Source organism: Aotus nancymaae, unplaced genomic scaffold (genome assembly GCF_030222135.1).
Source record: "Aotus nancymaae isolate 86718 unplaced genomic scaffold, 86718_ANA_hifiasm-v0.15.2.pri h1tg000011l, whole genome shotgun sequence".
In the NCBI taxonomy this organism is placed as follows: domain Eukaryota; kingdom Metazoa; phylum Chordata; class Mammalia; order Primates; family Aotidae; genus Aotus; species Aotus nancymaae.
Genome location: NW_026988422.1, coordinates 8687869 through 8715084, shown reverse-complemented (window position 1 = coordinate 8715084; position 27216 = coordinate 8687869). Strand labels below are relative to the sequence as shown.

Sequence of the window (27216 nt, the reverse complement as noted above, 5' to 3'; positions counted from 1 at the left end):
CACTGTTTGACAGTATTTAAAGGCAATGTCTGGTTGTGGTGAGATTCTCCTGCACGTTTTGGTTTCGCAGTGTGTTGTTTGCTTAGACTAGAGTTTAATTCAGTATTTTAAAAGTGTTGCCTGTTTTTGGTCTTAACCGTCATCATAATAGATCTGTGGTTATTTGGTTTTATATGTAGTAGGATATTTTTTGTGGGACTCAGTTTCATTTAAACAAGCTGTCTTCCATGTAACATATGCTTTTGCTAGTGGATCATAATAGTTATTAATAAAAATTAATACATTGTGTTTATTCATCTATTTCATTGGAAATAATTGATAATCTTTCATAATTATAAGACAAAATGAGTTCCAATGATTGAACTAAAAAGCTGAGACAAATGTAAGGAGTAAAAAGAATTATTATCCTTGACTAAACGCAGATAGTGATGTAATTTCTTTGTATAGCAATGTGAATATCATTACTGAGTTATATTTTGTATTTTTACGTAATTTTAGGATTCACATGCATGCCCTTAAGCAACTTTCCTCAGAGTGAAGTTGTCTTGGAATATGAGCAGTTTAAGGGGAAGTCTCCCATATGGATATCACGTAGACAGGCACCTCAAAGTGTGGTCTGTGGACCTTCATTGTCTTCACCACCTAGGCGCTTGTTAGAAATTCAGAATTGTACTGAACCAGAATCTCTTTCTTGGCGATGACCTCAGGAATTTGCTTTAACAAGCTCTTTTTTGTGTGCTATTCAATGAATGTTAAAGTTTGAGGACCACTGATCTATACATTATACATGTCAGTGCTGGTATCAGGTATAAGAGGTGACTCAGACTCCGTATTCAACAACCATCATAAGATTTGGGTTTTCCGCTTCTCCCATGGACACTTACCTGAATAAATAATCAGATTCCTTTAGGGAAGAACGGGTTAATTACTACCGTTGTGTCTCGACTCCTTCCTCATGGGGACTTGATCATTCCTTCAGCAGACAGTTGAGTCAAAGGGCTGGCTAGGGATTGTGATACTCCATTGGGGCCACTTTATTTATAGAGTTGTTAGTTTTGGAACTATCACTACGATACAGTTTTAGAACATTTCCATCATCCCTTACCCTTAACTTCCCTTAAGCCTATTTGAAATCAATGCTTGCTCCCACCCTTAGTTCCAGACAACCTCTGATCTGCTTTCTTTCTCTACACATTTGTCTTTTTCTTAAACATTTCATATGAATGGATTCATACAATGTGTACTCTTTTGCATTTGGTTTCTTTCAATTTGCATAATGACTTTAAGGTTCATCTATTTTGTAGCACGTACCAATATTCTGTTCCTTTTTATTACTGAATAGTATTTTGTTGTATGAGGATCACATGTAGTTTATCCATTCTCATGTTGATGGATGTTGGATTGCTTATAATTTCAGAATATGATGAATAATGCTGTTAGGAACATTTATGTACAAATCTTTGTGTGGACATACCTCCATGTCTTGTGGGTAGATACCTCAAAGTGGAATTCCTGGTCATATTGTTGCTGGTGGAGGGTGTCCACGTTCTTGGCATTTTGAACAAAGAATTGGACAAAACACACAAACAAAGCAAGGAAAGAATGAAGCAACAAAAACAGAGATTTATTGAAAACAAAAGCACACTCTACAGGGTGGAAGCCAGCCCGAGCAAGCGGCTCAAGAGCACCAGTTACAGAATTTTCTGGGGTTTAAATGCCCTTTAGAGATTTCCCATTGGTTACTTGATGTATGCTCTATGTAAATGAAGAGGACAAAGTGAAGTTACAAAGTTATTTACTTGGTGTACGCCCTGTGCAAACGAAGAGGATGATTTCCACCATAGCTGAAACTCTAGCTGCCATAGTTCTTCATTAATACTTGGGCCTGGAAGGTTGGGGTTTCTCAGTTTAACTTAGTTCTAGGAATTCTTTAGGTTTCCTGTCTGCAGAGCCTATTTACTGCCTCAATATCACTTCTTATCATTACTGTTGATTACCTGAAATAATCAATACTTTTAAAAATAGTACTTCAGATGTACAATTTGGCTGAGAAAAAATTTTTATACATTGCTTTACTCAGATCATGTCAGATAATTACCAAAGATTTTCTGACTGTACAATACTGGAAGATCCATCAGTTTTCAGAGAATTTTATTGACTTTGTCATTTTCTGAATAATAATTGGTCCTTCACTTTATGTTCATAGATGCAATTCTGAAATAGACTCTTATTTGACAGAGGCACCTTATCAATCATTTTGCTTGCTCTGTCCCCAATCACTGCTTTTGCATTTATTTGCCAGTAGGATTATATGTGTCTCACCAATTATTTTACAACAACGTAGGGAAGGTTTCTCCAGGTTTTGTATTCTTGTTTTTTCCTTTTCTTTTGAGACGGAGTCTTGCTTGCTGCCCAGGCTGGAGTGCAGTGGCGCAGTCTCGGCTCACTGCAACCTCTGCCTCCTAGGTTCAAGCGATTCTTCTGCTTCAGCCTCCCGAATAGCTGGGACCACAGGCACATGCCACCACACCTGACTAATTTTTTGTATTTTTAGTGGAGACGGGATTTCACCTTGTTAGCCAGGATCATCTCGATCTCCTGACCTCATAATCCGCCCGCCTCGGCTTCCCAAAGTGCTGAGATTACGGGCGTGAGCCACCACCCCCAGCCTGTATTCTTATCCTTATTACACAGCATGTTAGTTTCTCGGATGCCTGAATGTCCTTTTACCTTGCCTCAGAAATTTTAATAAGTTTCTCATAATGTTCTTTGTATGTGTCAGATGACACCAGTATTTTGAGACACAACCTATAATGAAATATATTAACTCCCAGCTGGCAATTAAATTGCAAATTTCAAACATTTTTGGTCGTTTTTGTCATTCAAACATTTTTGTGTAATATTATTTTTGTTGAAGCTTGCATTTTATAACACCAACAGGTGATTCTGTCATTAAGTTTTGCCGTGACCAACACTAGTGTTCCGATTTGTTATAAATCTCTTCTATTATGTCTAGAAAAATTTTAAACCTCTTAACTATAATAGAATCAATTTTTTTTTTCAAAAAAAGAGTCCTTCAAAACCACAATGTGATACCATCTCGCACCAGTCAGAATGGCTATTATTAAAAAGTCAAATAATAACAGATGCTGGCGAGGTTGCGGAGAAAAAGGAATGCTTATACACTGTTGGTGGGAGTGTAAATTAATTCAACCATGTGGAAGACAGTATGGCAATTCCTCAAAGGTCTAAAAACAGAAATATCATTTCACCTAGCAATCCCATTAGTGGGCATATACCCAAAGGAGTATAAATTGTTCTGTTATAAAGACCCGTGCATGTGTATGTTCATTGCAGTACTATTCACAATAGCAAAGACATAGAATCAACCTAAGTGCTCATCAGTGGCAGACTGGATGAAGAAAATCTGGTATATATACACCATAGAATACTACGCAGCCATAAAAATGATCAATCATGTCCTTTGCAGGAATGTGGTTGGAGCTGGAGGCCATCAGCCCTAGCAAACTAACACAGGAACAGAAAACCAAATACCAGATATTCTCACTTGTAAGTAGGAGCTAAATGACAAAAATACATGGACACATAAAGGAGAACAACACACACTGGGGCCTATAGAATGGTGGAGGGTGAAGGGTTGGAGAAGAGAGAGGATCAGGGAAAAATAACTGATGAGTACTTGGCTTAAAACCTAGGTTGCAAAATAATCTGTACAACAAACCCCCGTGACACAAGTTTACCTATATAGCAAACTTGCACATGTACCCGTGAACTTAAAAGTTAAATTTAAAACAAGTCCAACCTGGATTCTAGTTCATAATAATATATCTGTACATTTGACTTCTAGAAGTGATGAATTGATATGTCACTAAGAAACACATGATAATGAGAATGAAAACAATATATGAGGATCTATAGTGGTCATTTGTACATTCATAGTATCCTTACATCCAAGGCAGACATTTTAATTATTGACAGTTTGATCCATTCATGGGTCTGCATGAGTAACCAGGCTCAGTCTGTACTATTGATTACCATGGCACTGCATATTTTGGCCTTACTGCAAGTAACCATTTATAAATGGTATAACCTCACCAGCATCTGTTATTTTAAATTTTTAATAGTAGCCATTCAGACTGGTGTGGGATGGTATCGCATTGTGGTTTTGAAGGACTCTTGTTTTAAAAAACTGAAGGTGTTTTTTTGTTTTGTTTTGTTTTGTTTTTGAGACAGAGTCTCGCTGTGTACCCCAGTCTGGAGTACACATGGTGCAGTGGCAACATCTCGGCTCACTGCATCCTCCCCATTCTCCTGCCTCAGTCTCATGAGTAGTTAGGATTACAGGTGCCTGCCATGCCCAGCTAAGTTTTTTCTTTTTGTATTTTTAGTAGAGTTGGGGTTTCACCTAATTGGCCAGGCTTGTCTTGAACTCCTGACCTCAAGTGATGCACCTGCCTCAACCTCCCAAAGTGCTGGGATTACAGATGTGAGCCACCATGCCCAGCTGATAATCTTTGCAAAAAAAAATTTTTTTTTTAAATTATGGTTCCAAGGTCTTAAAATATTCCTAGACATAATAGAGAGATTTATAACAAATAAGAGCACTAGTGTTGATAGTTGTAAAACTTTATTAATGACTGAATCACCTGTTAGTGTAATAAAGTTTGTTCTCTGAGTTTGCTTCCTGATACATGTTAAAAATATTTGCCAGGCACAGTGGCTCATGCTTGTAATCCCAGCATTTTGGGACACCAAGGTGGGTGGGCCACTTGAGCCCAGGAGTTTGAGACCAGCTTGGGAAACATGGTGAAACACCATCTCTACAAAAAATTAAAAAAAAAAAATTAGCCAAGCATGGTGGTATGCACCTGTGATCCCAGCTACCTGGGAGGCTGCAGAGGGAGGATCACTTGAGCCTGGGAAGTTGAGGTTGCAGTGAGCTGAGATCCTGCTACTGCACTCCAGCCTGGGTGACAAAGTGAGACTTCGTCTTAAAAAACAGAAGATAACTGTTAAAATGTTAAAACTATATAGCTAGTAAATGTTCAAATGTTAACCTAAAGTTATGCTGAGGACTAGCAGTGCTATATGGGGTATGCTTTGGGAAATGCTGCTCTAACCTTTAACATCAGGACCTTGAATCACCTAAATAAACCCACTATCTTCACATCACCTCACCATTCACATTGTGCCATTAAAAGATGTAAACTGTTAGCCAGGCCAGGTGGCTCATGCCTGTAATGCCGGCACTTTGGGAGGCTGAGGCAAGTGGATCACTTGAGCCCGAGAGTTCAAGACTAGCCTGGGCAACATTGTAAAACCGCATCTCTACAAAAATTAGCCAGCCGTGGTGGTATGTACCTGTAGTCCCAGCTACTTGGAAGGCTGAGGCAGGCGGATTGCTTGAGCCTAGGAGTTTGAGGCTGCACTGAGCTGTGAATGCACCACTGCACTCCAACTTGGTGACAGAGTGAGACCCTGTCACAATAAAAATAAATAAATAAAGACATAAACTGTCATGAAGATTCTATCAGTATTCTTGATTCTTGCTTCTGAATCTAATTTATTAAAAAATTACCAGTAGTTGGAATGATTATAAATGAAAGAGACAAAGGAAAATTTGAATAAAAACCTCTTTCACTCTCTCCTCCACATTCATCTAACTGTGGAGTAATCAGGTGTTAAAAAAAAAAGTGTAACTTGAGAAAGCTGGATTCCAATCCAGGTTTTTTAGTTTAGGGCTTTTAAGTCGTTTAAGCCATTATACACATAGTTTCCTCCTGTGTACGAAAATAATTATATCCATCTGGAAGGATTTGTGAAGTTTTAAGATATCAAATGTAGCATGCCTGGCACAGGGCCTGGCACATAATAGATATTAAAAACATTATAGGTACTTTTATTTTTATTTTAGAGTCAGGGTCTCTCTCTGCCACCCAGGCTGAAGTGCAGTGACCTGGTGATCACAGTTGACTGTAACCTCAGACTCCTGGGCTCAAACAATCCTCCCACCTCAGCCTCTTGAGACTAGGGCTATAGGCATGTTTCAACACACCCAGTTAATTTTTATGTTATTTTATTTTTTGTAGAGATGAGATCTTGCTATGTTGCCTTAGGGTGGTCTCAAACTTCTGGCCTCAAGCAATCCTCCTGCCTTGGCCTCCCAAAATGCTGGGATTATAGGTAGTTTTAATTCTTCTTTTCATATATAGTGGTTGAGCTAAGAATATCTCCCAATATACTTTGTGTGCTACTGTAGAAACTAAGTTACATTGTAAAATATTTTTCGAATTGGGCTGGGCGCGGTGGCTCACGCCTGTAATCCCAGCACTTCGGGAGGCTGAGGCAGGCAGATCATGAGGTCAGGAGTACAAGACCAGCCTAACTAACATAGTGAAACCCTGTCTTTACTAAAAAAAAATACAAAAATTAGTTGGACATGGTGGCGTGCACCTGTAATCCCAGCTACTCAGGAGGCTGAGACAAGAGAATTGCTTGAACCCAGGAAGCAGAGGTTGCGGTGAGCCGAGATCAGGCCACTGCACTCCAGCCTGGGCGACAGAGCAAGACTCTGTCTCAAACAAAACAAAACAAATATATATATATATATATATGTATTTTTTTTTTCCAAATTGCCTCTCTATTAAATATGAACAAAATTTTCTTTGAAAATTCCAAAGGCACCAACAAATCTAAGGAGGATAAAGAATGGAACAAATTAAATACTTCTAAAATATAGTACTTTTGTTGCAGTCAGAATGGTTTAATAACGTGTTCAAAATGTTGGATGTTTTGCGGAAATGAGGTGTCATTACAGTTCGTTTGACTACACCTTACCAAACAAATTTTTTAAGATGACAGAATCAAAATATGTAGCTCACCCTTCCTATCATATTATCCCTTCAAACATGCAGAAAATCTCTAAACTATTAGTGAACTTGAATAACAATATGTAAAATTATGATCCCCAAAATGAAAACACAGTATTGTATCCCTTGAATAGTGAACTGAATATTAAATAATATGTATGTATCTATTTATTTTTGAGACAGTCTTGCTCTGTGTCACATGCCGGAGTGCAGTGGCACAATCTCAGTTCACTGCAACCTCTTGCCTCCTGGGTTCAGGCAATTTTTGTGCCTCAGCCTCCCAAGTAGCTGAGATTGCAGGCATGTGACCCCATGCCCAGCTAACTTTTTTTATATTTTTAGTAGAGACAGGGTTTCGCCATATTGCTCAGGCTAGTCTCAAACTCCTGACCTCAACTGATCTGCCCACCTTGGCCTCTCACAGCACTGGGATTACAGGCATGAGCCGCTGTGCTGACCTAAATAATATTTTATAGAGAGGAAATGGTAAAAGGTGTTTGGGCAAATAAATATTTAAAGAAAAGACTTGTCAACATAAGATATGTAAAGCTAAGATGATATCTCATCTTAAATATTGTCATCACTTTTATTATTTTTCTCTCCAAGAAAAAAGTCAGAAGTTGATTTGTGCTGAGAATTCAGGAATGAATTTCCATATCACGTGGTTTAGTTTGATGATTGTTATAGGAGAAACAGGCTGCCTGGAATGATGTTATTTTTCTCAATTCATTCCGGTTTTCCTTCCATGTTCATGTGTTTTTATTCATCCAAATATTATGGGATGAACCCACATCAAAGGACCTTGACCGCAAAATGTTGAGAACAAAAGAAAACCAATGAAAAACCTTAACACCATTCAAAGACCTTTGTCTCTTACAGGCACTGTAGTAACACAAAAGAATGTGGTCACCCTTCTGGAATAGTGAGTGAGCCAAGTAAGCTTGTGTTTGATTCAGGTCATGTGCCATTTGGCTGGGCTATTCAACACAACTGTAAACTCGGAAATGGATTTACCAAACACATTTATTTTCTTTTAGATTGTTTACAAAATCTTTCTAAATAATTTTGAAACTTAAAATGTATATTTCTTATTATAAAAGCAACATGTGTTCACTGTACAAACGCTAGACAACAGGAGAAAAAACATATTTTGTGTTCCGTGTTGAACATTTTTCGTCTAAATCCTAATCTGTCCAAAAACATTCTCATCTTTTCCTTTCTACAAATATTATTTAACTCTTATGAATAAACAGAATGTTTTTATTATTGGGGTCATCATTTTGCATATTCTATGTAAAATTTGCTGACATAAGAAACAAGAGACAAATAAGAACACACAAATAAATCTCCACCAGTAACCCTGTCATTAGGTATAATCACTATTAACTTGTTGGATGTCTATTTTTCCAGAATTTTCTCAATTTGCAAATCATTGTCAGAAGCAATAGGTCTTAAGCTGATTTATTTGTAATCCAAAAATGCATTGGCTCTGTGCATTCTGAAGGTATACATTTTTCCATCTTCTACTCCACATGCTGCTAAGAACTATTAGAAAGTCACCGTTGACAAGATCCTAGTTGGCAGTGGGCAGGGCCTTGCTGAGGACCCCAGGCTGGGCTCCTGCTGCTGGTTCATCTGCGTGTTCCCTCAACTGCCGCCTTTCAACCTTGTCTACCCATGGTGGCCTCTGGTGCCACGGTGGTGGTTCCTGTTCCTACAGCAGCTCTCTCTCCTTCTTCCCTCTCTACTAGACTGTGGAGTTCACTTGCCATAGTTTTATCCACTGTGGCCGCCAGGCTCTTGGGAACCAACAATGCATCTTGTCTTGTTCTTGCTGCCTGGCGAAAGACATATTGGCCGACCTGATAGCTAAGGAGCAGGCCAGACTTAAGGCTTTCAGGAAGCAGCATGGCAAGGTGGTGGGCCGAATCACTGCAGACATGATGTATGGTGGCATGAGAGGCATTAAGGGATTGGTGTATAAAACATCAGTTCTTGATCTGGATGTGGGCCTCTGTTTCTGAGGCTTTAGCATCCCTGAATTCCAAAAACTAGTACTCAAGGCTAAGGGTGGGGAAGAACCCCTACCCAGGGGCTTATTTTGGATGCTGGTAACTGAACAGATCCCCAGAGAGGAACAGGTATCTTGGCTCTCATGAGAGTGGGCAAAAAGGGCAGCTCTGCCTTCCCGTGTGGACATTTTCCCACCAATCTACACCCATGTCTGAGCTCAGTGCAGCCGTGGCAGCCTTAAATAACTGCTGAGCACATGCAGAGGGTGCCAGTGGAATCAAGTACTGGGAGTTGATTTATGAAGATTATGTGGATCTAATCGCAAAGCTACCTTGTGTTGCAGAAAAGGTCTACTGAAATCTCTACCAACAGGGCAATGGTACTGGGGCCACTGACTCCAAGCCGGACCCACAGTTTCACCAACATGTTAGGCTATACTGATGCTCAGCTCACTGAGCTCTTGTGCCTGTAGCTCATCATCCACAGTAACCAAGAGTGCAGCAGTGTAAGTGCCCATACCCGCCACTTGGCAGGCAGTGCACTTTCAGACCTTTCCCTGTCCTCTGCAGCAGCCGCTAACGGGCTGGCCGGTCCTCTACATGGACTGGCAAATCAGGAAGTGCTTGTCTGGATAACACAACTACAGAAAGAAGTTGGCAAAGATGTGTCAGATGAGAATGTACGAGATTACCTTCAACTCGGGATGGGTTTTTCCAGGCTACAGCCATGCAATACTAAGAAAGACTGAGCCACAACATACCTGTCAGTGAGAGTGTGCCCTGAAACACCACATAATGATCCCACACTTAAGCTGGTTTCTCAGCTATACAAGGTTGTGTCCAATATCTCTGTGAGCAGAGTAAAGCCGAGAATCCTGGGCCCAATGTAGATGCTCACGGTGGGGTGCTGTTCAGCACTATAGCATGATGGAGATACATGGCCACGCAGTCCTGTTTGGGACATCACAGGCATTGGGTGTACTGGCACAGCTCATCTGGAACCGAGCCCAAGGCTTCCATCTAGAAAGGCCAAAGTCCATGAGCACAGGTGTTCTGATGAAGTTTGTGGACTCTTAAGTCAGGATAAAACTGGAGACTGGGGGAAACTGACTATCACAAAGTGAGGAAGCCTTGGCCAGGTGTGGTGGCTCATGCCTGTAATCCCAGCACTTTGCGAGGCCCAGTCGGGCAGATCCGTGAGGTCAGAAGATCAAGACAATCCTAGCTAACATGGTTAAACCCCATCTCTACTAAAAATATAAAAAATTAGCCGGGCGTGGTGGCACATGCCTGTAGTCCCAGCTGCTCGGGAGGCTGAGGCAGGAGAATTGCTTGAGCCTGGGAGGCGGAAGTTGCAGTGAGCTGAGATCACACCATGGCACTCCAGCCTGGGTAACAGAGTGAGACTCTGTCTCAAAAAAAAAAAGAAAAAAAAGCAAGGGAGCCTTAAAAAAATGTATACTTTTGTTTCAAGTGGCTTTTAAAGACTTATTAGATTATATCTGAGGCATTGATAATATGTTTGAGGTCAAAATATAAATCAAGACTTTAAAAGATGAAAAATGATCCTTTCTTTCCAACCAGCTCCCTTCCCCTGCCTGGTGTATGAGTTGCCCATCAGCTGTAGGATGCCCAGGACTAATGCACGTGACATGAGTCAGGTTTGGTCCCTCACTATCCCTAGACTGAGAATCTGGCTCCTCTTCCTCTGAGTCAGAGCCAGTTGCAGAGAATCTGTAGTCACTTTGGAGCCTGTGCTTCTTCTCTGCGAAACCTCAACAAGCCAGCTAACCAAGACCACCCCCCAGTTCTGTTTCCATAGGAATCACATTGGATGGTCATTGGTACCAAGCCCTTGGTACTCTCTCATGCAGACAAACATCTCCTAGCAAGACCTTTTGGTTAGCCAGATAGGCATGCTTTGGCAAATTTTTTAGATACCAAGTGACCAGAAAGTCATGGCATTTGTTGTGACTGGGACCCAATGTTAGATTTGATTTCAATTTTAAACGCTATCCAATTACAATTAAGGTCTGGGAGTGTTCTTTTTCCCATTACTTGAATACTTACCTCTTCCCAGACTTTCCACACCTGTTGCACCTCAAGCTGAGGATGTTCTGGACCTCCCTGTCTTGGTCCCTACTAGAGACCACTTAACAGATCTGTGGTCCCAGTCATTGGGTTTTATCAGTGCTTAATATGAACTAAGGTTTTTTACTTCCACAGAACACAAGCCACTACCCTCTGACCTTCCCCTGCCCTTCTAATATGTTGTGGGGCATAGAATAGGGACTTGGGAATGACCAGCATGGTATTTTCAGAATCCGGTCCCTGGGGTGTTAGCACCTTTTTTTGAACAGGGAATTGATTCAAGATTAGACATGGTCTCCCCTGATTATCATGTCCTGGGACTGAGGGCATTCAAATAGTAAGCCTCCCTCCTCATCCGCTGCCTAAGAAAATGACCCTTATTTATCATCATCCTTTTCCCGTCCCTTCCCCCAGAGCTCACAGTATAAGGTTTCAGAGGCCCCATTTGCACAGGTTTTCAGCAGCTTTGAGATGGGCTTGAGATACACTCCTGCTGTGTCCCCTTCTTCCTTCCAAACTCCTGCCTGTGTTTGTGTGGGTCTCCCCAATCCCAGAACCACGGTGTTCAGTTGGACACACGTAAATCCCTGGGTAATCGTCAAGTCATGATGCAGACTTCTGGCTCTTCTGTATAAAATGCAAAATAAATATTTTTATTAACAACAAAAAGTTCATTGTTAAGTGAAGGAATCAGCCCAGAAAATCACTGTTGTCATTGACACCATAACTCTGTAGGGGACTGAGGAGTGGCACCAGCCTAGAGGAATCTAAGGAGCCTTCACAGGGGAAGCGATATTAGAGTCTTGAATAAGGAATAGGGTGTTCCTCATTCAGGCAGGGCAGGGGAGGCCTTTCCAAGGAATGTGCAGGGCTGGGAGAGAATGTAACATAGGCAGCCCTGAGTAGGTTAATATGGTGTATGATGGAGAAAAATAAATCTTGAAAGACAGAGACCTGAGCATGCAAAGACCTGATGTCCAGATAAGAAGCCTGGGCTTCATATGGTAGGTCACAGAAATCTATTTAAGGAATGTGTGTAGGGGGGTGGAGTAGGGGGTTCTATAAGAAATACACAAGTAATCTTTGAATTGTGCCTGAGGTTTAGTTTCTGAAGACATAGCTCAAAATGGGATTGAGTGAGCAAAAAAGGCTGGGTATAGCTGAGGACACAACAGGACATGTGCTTCTGTCTCGGCCATGGGAAAGCTCTGGAGCACAAATTGCACCACTGGGTTAATACCGTCCGAGGCATGGGGTTGCCCTTTAACCCGAGTTGATTAATCCTTGGCTCTCGGTTTGGTGGGAAGGGAAAGAGGTAGAGCTTCCTGTGCTAGCCTTGGCCAAGAGCAATTCCCAGGAGAAGGGGGCGTCCATCAGTTCTCACAAATCCCATCACAGGATGAGTGTGTCCATCAGTTCTCACAAATCCCATCACAGGATGAGTGTGTCTGTCAGTACTCACAAATCCCATCACAGGATGAGTGCACAACAGGTAGAGAGGAACTGAACAGAGCACCAGGGATGCATCCATTGCAGAGAGCTTTAACTAAACGGCACCATTGTATTCCCAATGAACATTTCTGGTTCTTCCTCTGAAAGTTTGAAACTCTGATACATCTACATCTATCAGATGACGAGAGTCTTGTGGTGACAACCAACTAATCGTTCTACATTGATAGAGTGAGTCTTCCCTGCCTGAGGTAGTGTGCTCTTCTGGGTCATAAGGGAGAATTTTCTATCTACAAGGAGAGCCTTAGGATTGGGGAAATCACATTTCAATGTGTAAAAACATTAAGTAACTGTAGAAAAGTTAAAGATTTCCATGAGGCAGCAGTACAGTGGTCTTAAAGAAATAGAAGGCTAATTTTCATGTGAATGACTGTGACTTCAGTTGGACTAGAGTCACTTCTTTGCTCTTTTGAAACACTTTCTTTCTGATATCATTTCAAGATACTTGAGACGTGACATCAGCTTCACTGCCATTAGCTTACATGAATGTATACAGAACATGGGAATGGAAGCAATGCTGCCTGCCTCTCAATATGATGTGTGCATTCATTCATTCATTCATTCACTCATTCATTCATTCATCAAATACTATGTGGCATGCGGTGCCTCAGGTGAGAGAAATATCACAAAGCACAGCACCATATCCCTAATGCTGGGAAGCTTACATTTTAGATTTGGGAGAGGGACACAGGCTATATGTAAGTTATTAAGTAAACATGAAGGTAAGCTTGATAGGTGTAAGGTAAAAAATAAAGCAGGTGAGCTGGGCACATGGGTGGATGGCTCATGCCTGTGATTCCAGGACTTTGGGAGACTGAGGTGGGAGGACTGCCTGAGCTCAGGAGTTTGAGACAAGCCTGGGCAACATAGTGAGACCCTGTCTCAACAACAAGAACAAAAATAGCCAGGTGTGGTGATACATGCATATAGTTCCAGCTACTTGGGAAGCTGAGGTGGGAGGACTGCCTGAGCCCAGGAGTTTGAGACTGCGGTGAGCCATGATCGCACCACTGCACTCCAGCCTGGGTGACAGTCAGACCCTGTCTAAAATAAATAAAGCAGGATAAAGTGGGTAGAAAGTGCCAGGGTGTCAAGGGGTTGATGTGGATTTTTACTTTATTTAGAGTAATCTGAGAAGGCCTCACTTATAATTTGGCTTGAAGAAAACACGAGAGCAAGTCATGCAATGTTCAAGTAACATGCAGCAGTCAGAAGAAAAAGCTATGCCAGGGCCCAAAGGTTGAAAGTGTTCTTAGTGTGTTTGAGAAACATCAAGGAATGTGCAAAAGGCAGAGTGATAGAAGCTGAGATCAGAGAGGTGAGGGGAGGGGAGGGGTGTCACGTGTGTCCCTGGAGGCCATTGTAGGGCTTTTGCCTTTTATTCTGAATGAGGTGGGAAGCCTTTGTAGTGTCTTGAGCAGAGACATGATATGATCTGGTTTATTATTTTAAAGGCCCTGTTGGGCGCATTCAGGACTGGCTACAGTTTGAAGGACCTGGTGAGAAATGAAAGTATGAGGCTATTTGTTCAAAAATTATCAAGAATTTCAAGATGGGAACAGCACAGCATTAAACCGAGCACTGGGTCCTTGTGAGTGAGGGGCCCCATGTGACCGCACATGTCACACACCCATGATGCTGGCTCTGGATGTATTGAGTATAGGCTGCCAGGAGTGAAGGGCAGATGCAGTGAGAACCATAAAAAGTGCAGAAATCTAGTGGTGGCTGAGAGTATAGAGGAAGTGATGAGGAGAAGGCACACGCTGTTGTTGTTTTTATTTTTGAAGGTAGAGCTGATGGCATTTGCTAATGGATTGGTTGAAATTTACTAAGATAGAAAAGAGGAGGAGCAGGTCTTTAGTGTAAATCAGAAGTTCATATTTGGACTTTAATAAATGTGAAGTCATTTGAAAGCAAGTGGGAAAATGACATGTGGGCAGTTGGATATATGATTTTGGAATTGAGGAAAGAGATCCAGATTCTAGTTCCAAATGTGGGAGTCTCATCTCCATGAAGAAAGCATTTAAGATCACAGATAGAAAAACAAAAATGGGAAAAGAAGAAAAGAGAAGACAGGGAACAGATATATGAAGGAGAAGGACAAAGTTTGGGTATAAGACCCTCGGAAATCAGAGACATTTGGAGGAACAGACAGAAGAGAACTAGAACTGTGAATGAGGGGAGATGAGCCAGAGGCCATGCGAGAAAAATGCGTCCAGAAGAAAGTGTTAATCATGTCAAGTGACCCAAATAAGTTGAGGACTGAGGATCGACCATTGCATTTAGCTACATAAAGGTTGGTTGTGTCCTTGGTAGGAACTGCTTTGGTTTAACAGTGAAAATAAAAACTTCTCTGAAGTGCAAATAATTTAGAATGAAGGGAGAGGTCATGAAAGAGAGCAAATACATAAAACTCAAACAGTTTTTAAAAAAGGGAGACAGGAATGAGTGATGACTGGAGGGAAACATGGGGTCAGGTGATTGCTTTTTGTTTTGTTTTTAAATTGTGAGAAATAAAAATGTTATGATTTACAGGGAATTATGTAGTGTAGAAGGAAAATTTGATGATGGAGAAACAAAAGGGGAAATAGCTAGAGTGATGTCCTGAATAAAAGAGAAAGGATGGGGTCCAGGGCCCAAGGGAAGTAGATGGCTTTGCATAGAAGCACAGACAGTTCATTTATATTAATGGGGTTGCAGGGAGATAGAGGGTTATGGGTCCAGATGCAGGAAGCAGGTAGATATTACTTTGAGAGGATATAGGAACTCTATTCAGATTAGTTCTCATTTCTTGACAAGAGAGGAAGCAAATTCAACAACAGAAACTGAGGATAAGGAACATGGTGTTGCAATTCAAACTAGTTCCAGCCAAAATAGACTCTAGTCGGCCAGGCCGGCCAGGCGCAGTGGCTCACGCCTGTAATCCCAGCACTTTGGGAGGCTGAGGTGGGCGGATCACGAGGTCAAGAGATCAAGACCATCCTGGCCAACATAGCGAAACCCCATCTCTACTAAAAGTACAAAAAATTAGCCGGGCGTGGTGGTGCATGCCTGTTGTCCCAGCTACTCAGGAGGCTGAGGCAGGAGAATTGCTTGAAACCAGAAAACAGAAGTTGCAGTGAGCTGGGATCGCACCACTGCACTCCAGCCTGGTGATAGAGCGAGACTCTGTCTCAAAAAAAAAAGAAGAAAAAGAAAAAGAAAAAAAGTGGACTCTAGTCACAAGCAGTCATAACAACCCAAATTGGCTAAATAGAGATCTGAGGTTTTGGGAGCAAGGTAAAGCTATGACATAGTTGTCTAGGAGCAGGCAGAAGAAAGGGATTAGAGAAGTTAGAATTGCTACTTAGCACTAAGGGGCCACTTGAGATTAGAGGTGATACGTGAAGAGTCAGATTTCAACTGAGTTTTAAAGAATGTTAAGAACTTGGATGGAGAGACAAGGGAGAGGACTGGAGACAAAGATGATCTGTAGACCCAAGGCCTGGCCTTCTCATCATTATTGTTTGCCCTGGTTTGTGTATCCTCTAAAAGCCCAAGGCGAGGGAGATTTCAGGAAACACAAATGAGGAAGTGAGTGAAAGAAAGGTGGGGTAATGAAGAAAGCCAATAAAGGCTGTGTTAATAAGCTGGCAACCACGTGTTCAAATGGAGCTCATTCCCACTGAGGGTTCTCTGAGAAAGCTGAACCGTGCCTCAGAATTATCCCACCAGTAGGGAGGGAGAGGCGGAGGCATTCATCCACCAGCTATCACATACCCCTTCCGTGGCTGAGGGGTGTATCGCCAATATTTTAGTGTGTACATGATTGTGGCCAGCAGCTCTTGAGGCACAAGAGAAAGCCTGCAGAAAGGGAGTTTCAGCATAAGAAAAACTGTCTTGATTGCTCTGTCACCTCACTAAGGCAATTTCTCCCTCAATCTTCCCCAGTTCAATAAATGGCACCACAATGTACTCGGTAACAGGAGCCAAAACTTAGCCATTTATTCAACCTCTTCATTTATTGAGTACTTATCCCATAACTAGTGCTCATTTACTGAGTACTTATCCCATGCCTAGTGCTCATTTACTGAGTACTTATCCCATGCCTAGTGCTCATCCAGGTGCTGGGTGCTAGCAAGCCTGATATGCTGAATTCCTATAACATCCCGAATCAGTCCTCTTCTCTACAAATCCCTTTCTATATCTATCATTTGCAATGAGGTTGGCCATTTAAAATTGTTGCTAAAATGAGATGAAGGAGCTGAGTCTTCGTCACCCTCATTGAGCCACTACCATGCTCCATTCACGTCTTTTCCCCATATGTTTTTGTCTCTGATCTTCCAGACCCTTGTCCGACCAACCAAATCATTCACCTCGCGTATAAGTCTTTGTATATTCCTGGCTTATGCCACTTCTCCTTCTACACTCTAAGTAGATGACCAAGTGCACTGTTTAAAGCTATCCCCAATGGGAGCATTTTTCTCTCACTTCTATCTCTCCAGGCACTGTGAGTTGAAATCTGTTCCCTCAATGATACGTTGTAATCCTTACCCTTGGTACCTCTGAATGTGATCTTAATTGGAAATAGGGCCTTTGCAGATACAATTATTAATATGAGTTCATACTGGATAAGAGTAGTCCTAATTTCGATGTCAAAGCTTCTTATAAATAGAAATTTTAGAGACAAAGGGAAGTAAGGCCATGTGGTGGAGGCAGAGATTGGAGTTATGTAGCCACAAGCCAAGGAATGCCAAGAATTGCCAACAACTACCAGAAGCTAGAAGTGGTAAGGAAGCGTTCTTCCCTAGAGCCCTTGGAGAGATCGTGGCCCTGTCAACATCTTAACTTAGGACTTCTAGTTTCCAGAAATGTGAGAGAATAAATTCCCATTGTTTAAGCCCTTTGGCTCATGATGTTTGCTACGGAAGCCCTAGGGAAGCCCTTGCTTACCCTTGAGTGGACTTGGGTATAACAGCAGTCCGTTTTCAGCTTGCATGTACTTATGACACCTCCAGCAGTGAAGCAAAGCTGTTTTTCCCTTAACTGTTGGTCATGAGGGATCCCCACCACTTAAGATGTGGCACAGGTGTGAACTGGGAAAGTGTTAATGCAATAGTGGTAAATGGTGTGAACGTCTGGGCAGTACACTGGGGCAGTGCACAATTTAATGCCCTCTGGCCCTACTCACAACTGATTATAACTGATCCTATTTTCACCCCACAATGAACTGCAGCTGTGCCACCTTACCTCATGATGTGACAAGTCTGACAGGATGCCACTCATGATGGGCAGCTCTCACCAACGGTCACTTCATGTCCTATGGTCAGAAGCCTTTTCCCTACCAGGGTTCAGTGGCCCTAATAAACCAGGAAACACCAACATCTGTTTCTCAAATGGTGTGTACGTGTTTGCTGCAGATGGCATGGTCTTGCTGCAGACTGTAGGAGCTCTGTGTCGTGATTCTTCTCCTGTGGCTTCCCTAAACTCACATGTTACCTTTTCACAGCATGGATACCTTTAGTAACCTAGACTCTGCTGGGTCCTATGGCCCAAGACACTGGTCTAATTGCACTGCAGTCTGGACCTGCTGCAGATGCTTTCCCACCGTAAGTCCCATTCAGGCTGGTAGCCTTCCTGTTTGCCTGGCCAGTGGGTTAGAGCTGTATTTCCAAGTGTGGACAATGCTGCTCCCGAACCCAAAGACGCCTAGCAAGCTGTAGGCTTCCTTCCTAATGCTGGAAGTGGTGAGATGCACTAATATGTCCTTTACTTTTAAATGAATGTTCTGGTGTGCCTCAAACTTGACTCCTTAGAATCTTGCTCCTCAGACTTGCCCCCTAAAATCTTTACTGTTGTAGAAGGGTCATTACGTTAGATATTTGCTGTGAACCTACTTAATAGGGACCCAACTTATCTTTCAATCAATAGGTTTCAGGTCTGAGAATGAGCTCAGGTCTGGAAACTAGGGAAAGGATTGTGAGTTTTTGTTAGAGTGACTGACCCCATTTTTCTGCCAATGCACTCTTGATCATCTTTGATTACATATATACGTCAATAATTATATATAGCAAAGTCCTGTTGGTTGCTTATTTATCCTGCACCTTGAAATACCATGTTTCTTATGGCATCTCTGTAAGCCCTGCAAATCAGGCCCTCTTGGCTGTCCTTCCAACTCTGCTATTCATTTCACCAGCTATTCCCACCTTGCTCCTGTCATTGAAGTGCTACCATCTGGACCCTGTTATTTCATGATTATCTCTTCTCCAGTGACACTTTGGGCCGGGTTTTCGAATAGCATCTCCATCTATTAGCCATGACTCAAAGAGAAGAAGCTTAACTGTTCTCTGGGTCCTCCCATAGAACAGAATTGGCAGATGAGTTGTTAGGTTTTGAGAAGTATATTCACTCTTGCATGCTGTCTTCTCTGAGTCTTTTGATTTCTTCCTTCACTGTCCTCCCCAAAAGATCTGGCATTTATATTGCATGTAGTGTGGGCCATTGATTTATTCCAGCTGCCAAGAGCTATCCTAGCAGATATTAGTAGCATATCCTTTGGTCTTTGTTAGGGTGTTAAATTCTGTGTTATAGGAAGGTACTCCTGTATCAAAAAACTCCCTTGTTCATTTTTATGTTGCATCCCTTAAACCAGCAATCATCTTCCTGTTCTATGTATACTCTCCTGGCTCCTACCAGTTCAGATCAGGTAACCTTATACTCTTTTAGTGTTCAATTCCTTTCCCTTCCTTAGCAGACCCAGAAAATTTTCAGGTTATCCTGAGATTTGGCCCTAACTAGGGGTCTAGTGGATAGAAGGTAGGTGGGGGTAGATTTTGAGGGTGTGATATTCTTCAAGAATAAATCAGTGCATCCAATACAAGTGAGAGGGGCAGGCTAGCTTTTTTTTTTTTTTTTTAATGGACTCTTGCTCTGTCACCAGGCTGGAGTGCAGTGGCGTGATGTTGGCTCACTGCAACCTCCACCTCCCACGTTCAAACGATTCTCCTGCCTCAGTTTCCCAAGTAGCTGGGACTATAAGCGTGTGCCACCACGCCCAGCTAGTTTGTATATTTTTAGTAGAGACGGGGTTCCACCATGTTGGCCAGGATAGTCTCAATCTCTTGACTTCATGATCCGCCCATCTTGGCCTCCCAAAGTGTTGGGATTACAGGCGTGAGCCACTGTGCCTGGCCAGGCTAGCCTTTAACAGGGAGGAGCAAGACACGTTTGCTGGCCTATAGGGTTCAGCTGTATTTGGCTTTACAGGTTCTCAAGTGTGATTCACCCAGATCCTAATCCAAGGGTCCCACTTTCTAAATGAAGCCTTTTTCCTATGTCGTAGAGCTGCTGGGGTTAACAGTTCAACCTTCTCTGGAGCTCCACTACACACATAATTAAATTCTTGCACTGACCTTAGCTTTTTTCACAGTTTAGCAGGTGATTCAGCTCAAAAATTTTATTAAAAATTTACTTCCTAGTACCCATCAGCTTAGACTGAGTTTCCCAGAAACAGATCTGAGTTGGAGATTTGTGTGTATGATGTTAATTGGGGAGCTCCCCCAGAAACAATTAAACAGAGACGAGAAACAATTGAACAGAGACAAAAATCCTATGGTGAAAAAATCATAACAGCAGTCTCAGATAATCCTTTGGGGTTCTCTGGAGCTAAAACAGCCCTTCAAAATTATCTACAAATGGATGCAAGAGGAACACATCTTTATACTTCATGTTAACCAGCCATCGGGTGCAGGCGACCCTAGGAAAAAGCTTGTAACCTTGGATGAAGCAGATTCCTTTGACAGAAAGCAATTCCAGAAAAGAGATACCTATGAGATATCAGCAGCCAGCACACCCAGAAGCTCACAGGTGAGTGCCTTTGTCCTGACAGAGGTATCTGAACAGTGCACTGTGGTATCCCGCCATTTCTACTTTTATCTGTTTATTTTAAGACAATAATTAGAATAAGCTCTAAGAGAACAGAGACCTTGCCTATCTCATACATTGATATCCCCAGAATTTAGAACAGCTCGGTATTTACTCAGTAAGTATTTGTTGACTAAGTGATTGAACTGAATGAGTAATTAAAGTATATTTATAGGCGCCACATTTTGTAAACTATCACTTGGCATATCACACAGAATACTAATAAATGAAAACACAAATAGGGAAGCATCTCATAATGCTTCTTCACACTCATACTAAAGTCTAAATCTCTAACGTAAGATTTTTCAGACCCCCCGAGTACAGCACAGCTACTCTGTGAAAACGTGGCCAGTCTACTGTTTTAAGCAGGTCCCTGAACTCATTCCTCCTGACTGGGCGGGACCTCCAGTCTAGGGTCTCCAGTCACTTTCTACAGGTGCCTTGGGGTGGGCAACAGGCCCATACCTCCCCAGGACAGAGCTTTCGGAGGGAGGAGCAGGTTGCCATTTTTGCTATTTTGCACCCTCCACTGCTGATACCTTCAGGTACTGGAAAATCCAAGGTGACTAGGGATTAAAGCAATCCCCTGGCAGCAGCCCTACAAAAAATGGCCAGACTGTTCCATGAGGCCTGTTCCCATATCTCCTTACTAGGTACGTCCTCCAGGCCTGGGCCTCTACCTACCCCTGCTGGGGCTATTATACCAGTAGCGGCTCTGCAACTACCCGGACAGAGCTCCCAGTTGAGGGAGAGGGAAGGGTGTTGCCATGTTGATCTTGCAGCCCTTGTCCTTGCTGTCTCCAGGCTCAGGAGAGTCTGTGGGGACCGGGGACTGGGCTGGACCCCCAACAAAGAGCAACCACCTCACAGAGAAGTGGCCAGACTATTCTCCATGAGGATCCTGGTCCTCACTTCTCCTCACTGGGCCGGGCTGCCTGACGGGGGACTCCAGCACAACCACCCAACCCTTGCCTGATCACTGCAATCAAAGACAGCCCAGAATTTCTTCAAGGAGGAAATCACAGAGTCAACCCACAACCCTTCCACCATTACAGGTGCAGTGGCACAGCCTTTACAGCCCTTGGACTGGGAAGGAACAAAGGGCCTAGTCGTTACACTGGCACCTCCAGCACACCACAGCCGCCACATGGAGAAGAGCCCAGCTCGTCTTCCCTGGGAACCATCATCCCCACTCTTCACCAGGAAGAACCTTGGGCTTGTGAATGCAGAACAGTTGCTCCACCCACAGCTGAGCATACCCACTGGTAGTGGTCCAGAGTTTTCCCAGGGAGCGGCTCCCAGAGGCATATAACAGCCCCTCTGCCATTGCTACAGTAACAGTTCTGTCCCTCCTGCTCTTGGTCTGGGGAAGAAACAAAGAGCCTGAGGACTGCACATGAGCTTACAGTACGCCACAGCCACTATACGGAAAGGAGACCAACCTGTGCTCCCTGAAAGCCTTCAAGCCCCTGCTCCCCAACAAGCAGACTTCCAAGCTCACACCAGCAGTGCAGCCACCCCACCTCACTGGCTGAACACTCCCCAGTAATAGTGGCTCTAAGTTTCTTAGAGGTGGAACCCCCAGGGGCAACCAAAAGCCTCGTGCCACTGCCTCTGCAGCGGAGCTGCCCTTGCCACTCTCAGACTAACAAAGGAGCAAAGACCCTAAGTGCTTTATCCACACCTCCAACAAACCAAACTGCTGTCAACCTAAGGAGAGAAGGCCAGGTCGTCTCCCATGGGTCTCACAGCACCCTGCCCCACTTGTCCCCAGACAGGGAACCCCCAGCTTGGACCCACAGCACAGACTCTCCATCCTGGGGCAGTTGAACTGAGTGATTGCTGAACTGCATCTCTCTGGGCTGGAGTCCCCAGGAGACAAGCAAAAGACATTGACCACAACCACTACTAAGGTTCCTTCCTCTACTGCCTCCAAGTTGGGAGAGGAACATAAACCCTGAGATTGCCCCATAGCTATGGTGGTCAGTCCAAAGTGCCAAGCCTCAATCTGCAGCCAGCACTCAAGTGGTAGAGGAGCCCACACTTTGAGAGCATTGAGAGGGAGCATTGCTGCAACAGTAATGAAATATAGGGGAGCCATGTGACCAAGCAAGAGCCTACCAAGGGACCAGCACGCCGAAGCATCACCTACTGAATCATACTTTAAAGCTTCAACACCAAAAATAGCTTGCTCACATACCCTCTTGTGTAACCAGACACAAGAAGTCTGCTGCAAATAAAGACCCTGCACAAAGCCTTGGCTCTGTGAAAACATCCAGCAAAGAAGTTTATTGACTGTACTCAATCTATACTGCAGTTAAAGGAACACTCACACACAGAGATGAGAAAGAACCAGCACAAGAACTCCAGTAACTCCAATGGCCAGAGTGTCATATGTCCTCCATACAATTCTACCAGTGCTCCAGCAAGAGTTCTTAACCAGGCTGATCTGGATCAAGTGACAGGAATAGAATTCAGAATGTGAATAGGAATGAAGATAATCGAGATTCAGGAGAATGACAAAATCCAATACAAGGAAACTAAGAATCACAATAAAATTATACGGCACTGAAAGATGAACTAGCTGGTATACAAAGGAACCTAATGGGTCTGATGAAGCTGAATAACACAGTACAGGATTTTCACAATGCAATCACAAGTATTAATAGCAGAATAAACCAAGCTGAGGAAAGAATCTCAGAACTTGAAGACTGGCTCTCTGAAATATGACAACCAGACAAAAATAAAGAAAAAAGAATGAAAAGTAGTGAACAAAACCTCTGGGAAGTATGTGATTATGTAAAGAGGCCAAATCTATGAATCACTGGCCTCCCTGAAAGGGATGAGAAGAAAGCAAACAACTTGGAAAACATATTTCAGTATATTGTCCATGAAAACTTGCTAAAGAAGCCAATGGTGAATTCAGTAAAGAGAACCTCTGAAAGATTCTACACAATATCATCCTAAGACACATAATCATCAGATTTTCCAAGGTTGAAATGAAAGAATGTTAAACGTGGCTAGGGAGAAAGGGCAGGTCACCTACAAAGTGAACCCCTTCAGGCTAACAGCGGGCCTCTCAGCTGAAACCCTACAGGCCAGAAAAGACTGGAGGCCTATATTCAACATCCTTAAAGAAAAAAATCTTTGACCATGAATTTTATATACAGCCAAACTCAGCTTCCTAAGTGAAAGAGAAATAAGATCCTTTTCAGATAAGCAAATGTTGAGGCAGCTCATTATCACCAGATTTGCCTTATAAGAGATCTTGAAAGGAGCACTAAATATAGAAAGGAAAGACTGCTACCAGCTAATACAAAAGCACACTTAAATACACAGACCAGTGACACTATACAGCAACCACACAAACAAGCCGTCATAATAACCAGCTAACAACACAATGACAGGATCAAATCCACACATATAAATACTAACCTTGAATATGAATGAGCTAAATGCCCCACTTAAAAGGCACAGAGTGGAAAGCTGTATATAAAAGCAAGACCCAGTGATGTGCTCTCTTTAAGAGACTCATCTCACATGGGATGACAGCCATAGACTCAAAGAGATGGAGGAAAATCTACCAAGCAACTGGAAATCAGAAAAAAAGCCGAGGCTGCAATCTCAATTTCAGACAAAACAGACTTTAAGCCAACCAAAATCCAAAAAGACAAAGAAGGACATTACATGATGGTTAAGGGTTTGATTCAACAAGAAGACCTAACTGTCCTAAATATATATGCACCCAACATGAGAGCACTCAGATTCATAAAGCTAGTTTTTAGAGACCTACAAAGAGGCAGACTCCTACACAATAATGGGGAGCCTTCAATATTCCATTGAAAGTACTAGACAGATAATCAAGTCAGAAAATTAACAAAGATATTCAGGACCTAAACTCAACACTGGACCAAATGGATCTGATAGACCTCTATGGAACTCTTCACTCCCACCCCCACCAAAAACAGACATACATTCTTCTTATTACCACATGTCACATACTCTAAAATCAACCACATAATTGGATATAAAACAATCCTCAGCAAATGCAAAAGAAGTAAAATCATACCAAACAAACTCTCAGTCCACAGCGCAATAAAAATAGAAGTCAAAACTAAAAAAAATCACTCAAAACCAAGCAATTACATGGAAATTAAACATGTTTCTGAATGAATTTTGAGTAAATAATAAAATTAAGGCAGAAATCAAGAAGTTCTTGGAAACAAATGAGAACAAAGATATAACATACCAGAATCTCTGGAACACAGCCAAGGTAGTGTTAAGAGAGAAGTTCATAGCACTAAACACTCATATCAAAAACTTAGAAAGATCTCAAATTAACAACCTGACTTCACAACTGAAAGAATTAGAGAAGCACCCAGCACTTTGGGAGACCAAGGCGAGCAGATCACAAGATCAAGAGATTGAGACCATCCTGGCCAACATGGTAAAACCTTGTGTCTACTAAAAATACAAAAATTATCTGGGCATGGTGGCAGGTGCCTGTAGTTCCAACTACTTGGGAGGCTGAGGCATGAGATCACTTGAACCTACCTGTGAGGCAGAGGTTGCAGTGAGCCAAGATTGCCCCACTGCATTCCATCCAGCCTGGCAACAGAGTGAGACTCCATCTCAAAAAAAAAAAAAAAGGATTAGAGAAGTAGAACAAATCAACCCCAAAGCTAGCAGAAATAACAAAATTCGGAGCTGAACCAAAGGAAATCAAGACGTGAAAAACCATTCAAAAGATCAACAAATCCATGAGTTCCTAATTAATGAAATAGGCCACTAGCTAGACTAATTACAAATAAAAAAATCCAAATAAACACAGAAATGATAAAGGAAATGTACTATTGACACCACAGAAATAAAAACAACTATCAGAAACTACTACGGACACCTCTGATAAATTGATTCTTCTGAACAGACCAATAATGAGCTACAGAATTGAATCAGTTTAAATAGCCTACCAACCAAAAAAGCCCAGGACCAGATGAATTCACAGCTAAATTCTACCAGATGTACAAAGAAGAGCTGGTACCATTCTTATTGAAACTATTGCAAAAACTTGAGGAGGAAAGACTCCTCCCCAATTCATTCTATGAGGCCAGCATCACCCTGACACTAAAACCTGACAGAGACACAACAACAAAAAAGAAAACTTCAGGCCAATATCCTTGATGAACATTGGTGCAGAAATCCTCAACAAAATACTTGCAAACCAAATCCAGCAGCACATCAACAAGCTAATCTGCCACAATCAGGTAAGCTTCATCTCTGGGATACAGGGTTGGTCCAAGATACATAAATCAATAAACGTGATTCATCATATAAACAGAACTAAAGACAAAACCTCCATGATTATCTCAATAGATGCAGAAAAGACTTCAAAAAATTCAACATCCCTTCATGTCAAAATTTTCAATAAACTAGGTATTGAATGAATATATCTCAAAATAATAAGAGCCATCTATGACAAATTCAGAGCTAACATCATACTGAATGGACAAAAGTTGGAAGCATTCTCCTTGAAAACCAGCACCAGACAATGATGCCCTCTCTCACCACTCCTATTCAACAATGTATTGGAAGTCCTGGCCAAAGAATCAGTCAAGAGAAAGAAATAAAGGGCATCCAAATAGGAAGAGAGGAAGTCAAACTATCCCTGTTTGCAGATTACATGATCCTATATCTAGAAAATTCCATAGTCTTGGCCCCAAAGCTCCTTCAGCTGATAAACAACTTCAGCAAAATTTTGGGATACAAAATCAATGTGCAAAAATCACTAATATTCCCATACGCCAACAACAGCCAAGCTGAGATCCAAATCAGGAAGGCAATCCCATTCACAATTGCCACAAAAACAATAAAATATTTAGGAATACAGCTAACCAGGGAGGTGAAAGATCTCTACAAGGAGAATTACAAAACATTGCTCAAAGAAATCAGAGAAGTCACAAACAAATGGAAAAACATCCCATGCTCATGGATTGGAAGAATCAATATTATTAAAATAACTATACAGCCCAAAACAATTTATAGATTCAATGCTACTCCTATCAAACTACCAATGACATTCTTCACAAAACTAGAAAAAACTATTTTAAAATGTATATGGAACCGAAAAGCAGCCCAAATAGCTAAAGCAATCCTAAGCAAGAAGAACAAAGCTGGAGGCATCACATTACCCAACTTCAAACTATACTACAGGGCTACCGTAACCAAAATAGCATGGGTCTGATACAAAAACAGACACATAGACCAATGGAACAGAATAAGAGCTCAGGAATAAGGATGAACATCTACAACCCTCTGATCTTTGACAACACTGACAAAAATAAGCAATGAGGAAAAGACTCTCTATTGAATAACTGGTGCTAGGATAACTGGCTAGTTATATGCAGAAGATCAAAACTGAATCCCTTTTCGTAAACCATATACAAAAATCAATTCAAGATGGATCAGAGACTTAGATGTAAAACCCAAAACTATAAAAACTATGGAAGACAATCTAGGCAATATTATCCTAGACTTGGGAACAGGCAAAGATATCATGATGAAGACACCAAAAGCAATCAAAACAGAAGTAAAAATTTGGCAAACCAGATCTAATTAAACTTAAGAGCTTCTGCACAGCAAAAGAAACTATCAACAGAGTAAACAGACTATCTACAGAATGGGAGAAAATATTTGCAAACTATGGATCTGATAAAGATCTAATATCCAGCATCTGTAAGGAACTTAAACTTACAAGAAAAAACATTAAAAAGTGGGCAAAGGACATATATAGACATTTTTCCAAAGAAGACATG

The 27216-nt window shown here is 42.0% G+C and overlaps 1 long non-coding RNA gene and 1 pseudogene across 1 annotated transcript in view; both read left to right on the top strand.

The window, feature by feature from the left end:
• Window positions 1–27216, top strand: part of LOC135274212 (uncharacterized) — a 463279-nt gene that overhangs the window by 56716 nt on the left and 379347 nt on the right. The window lies entirely within an intron of this gene.
• LOC105733924 (citrate synthase, mitochondrial-like) lies at window positions 8729–10086 on the top strand (annotated as a pseudogene).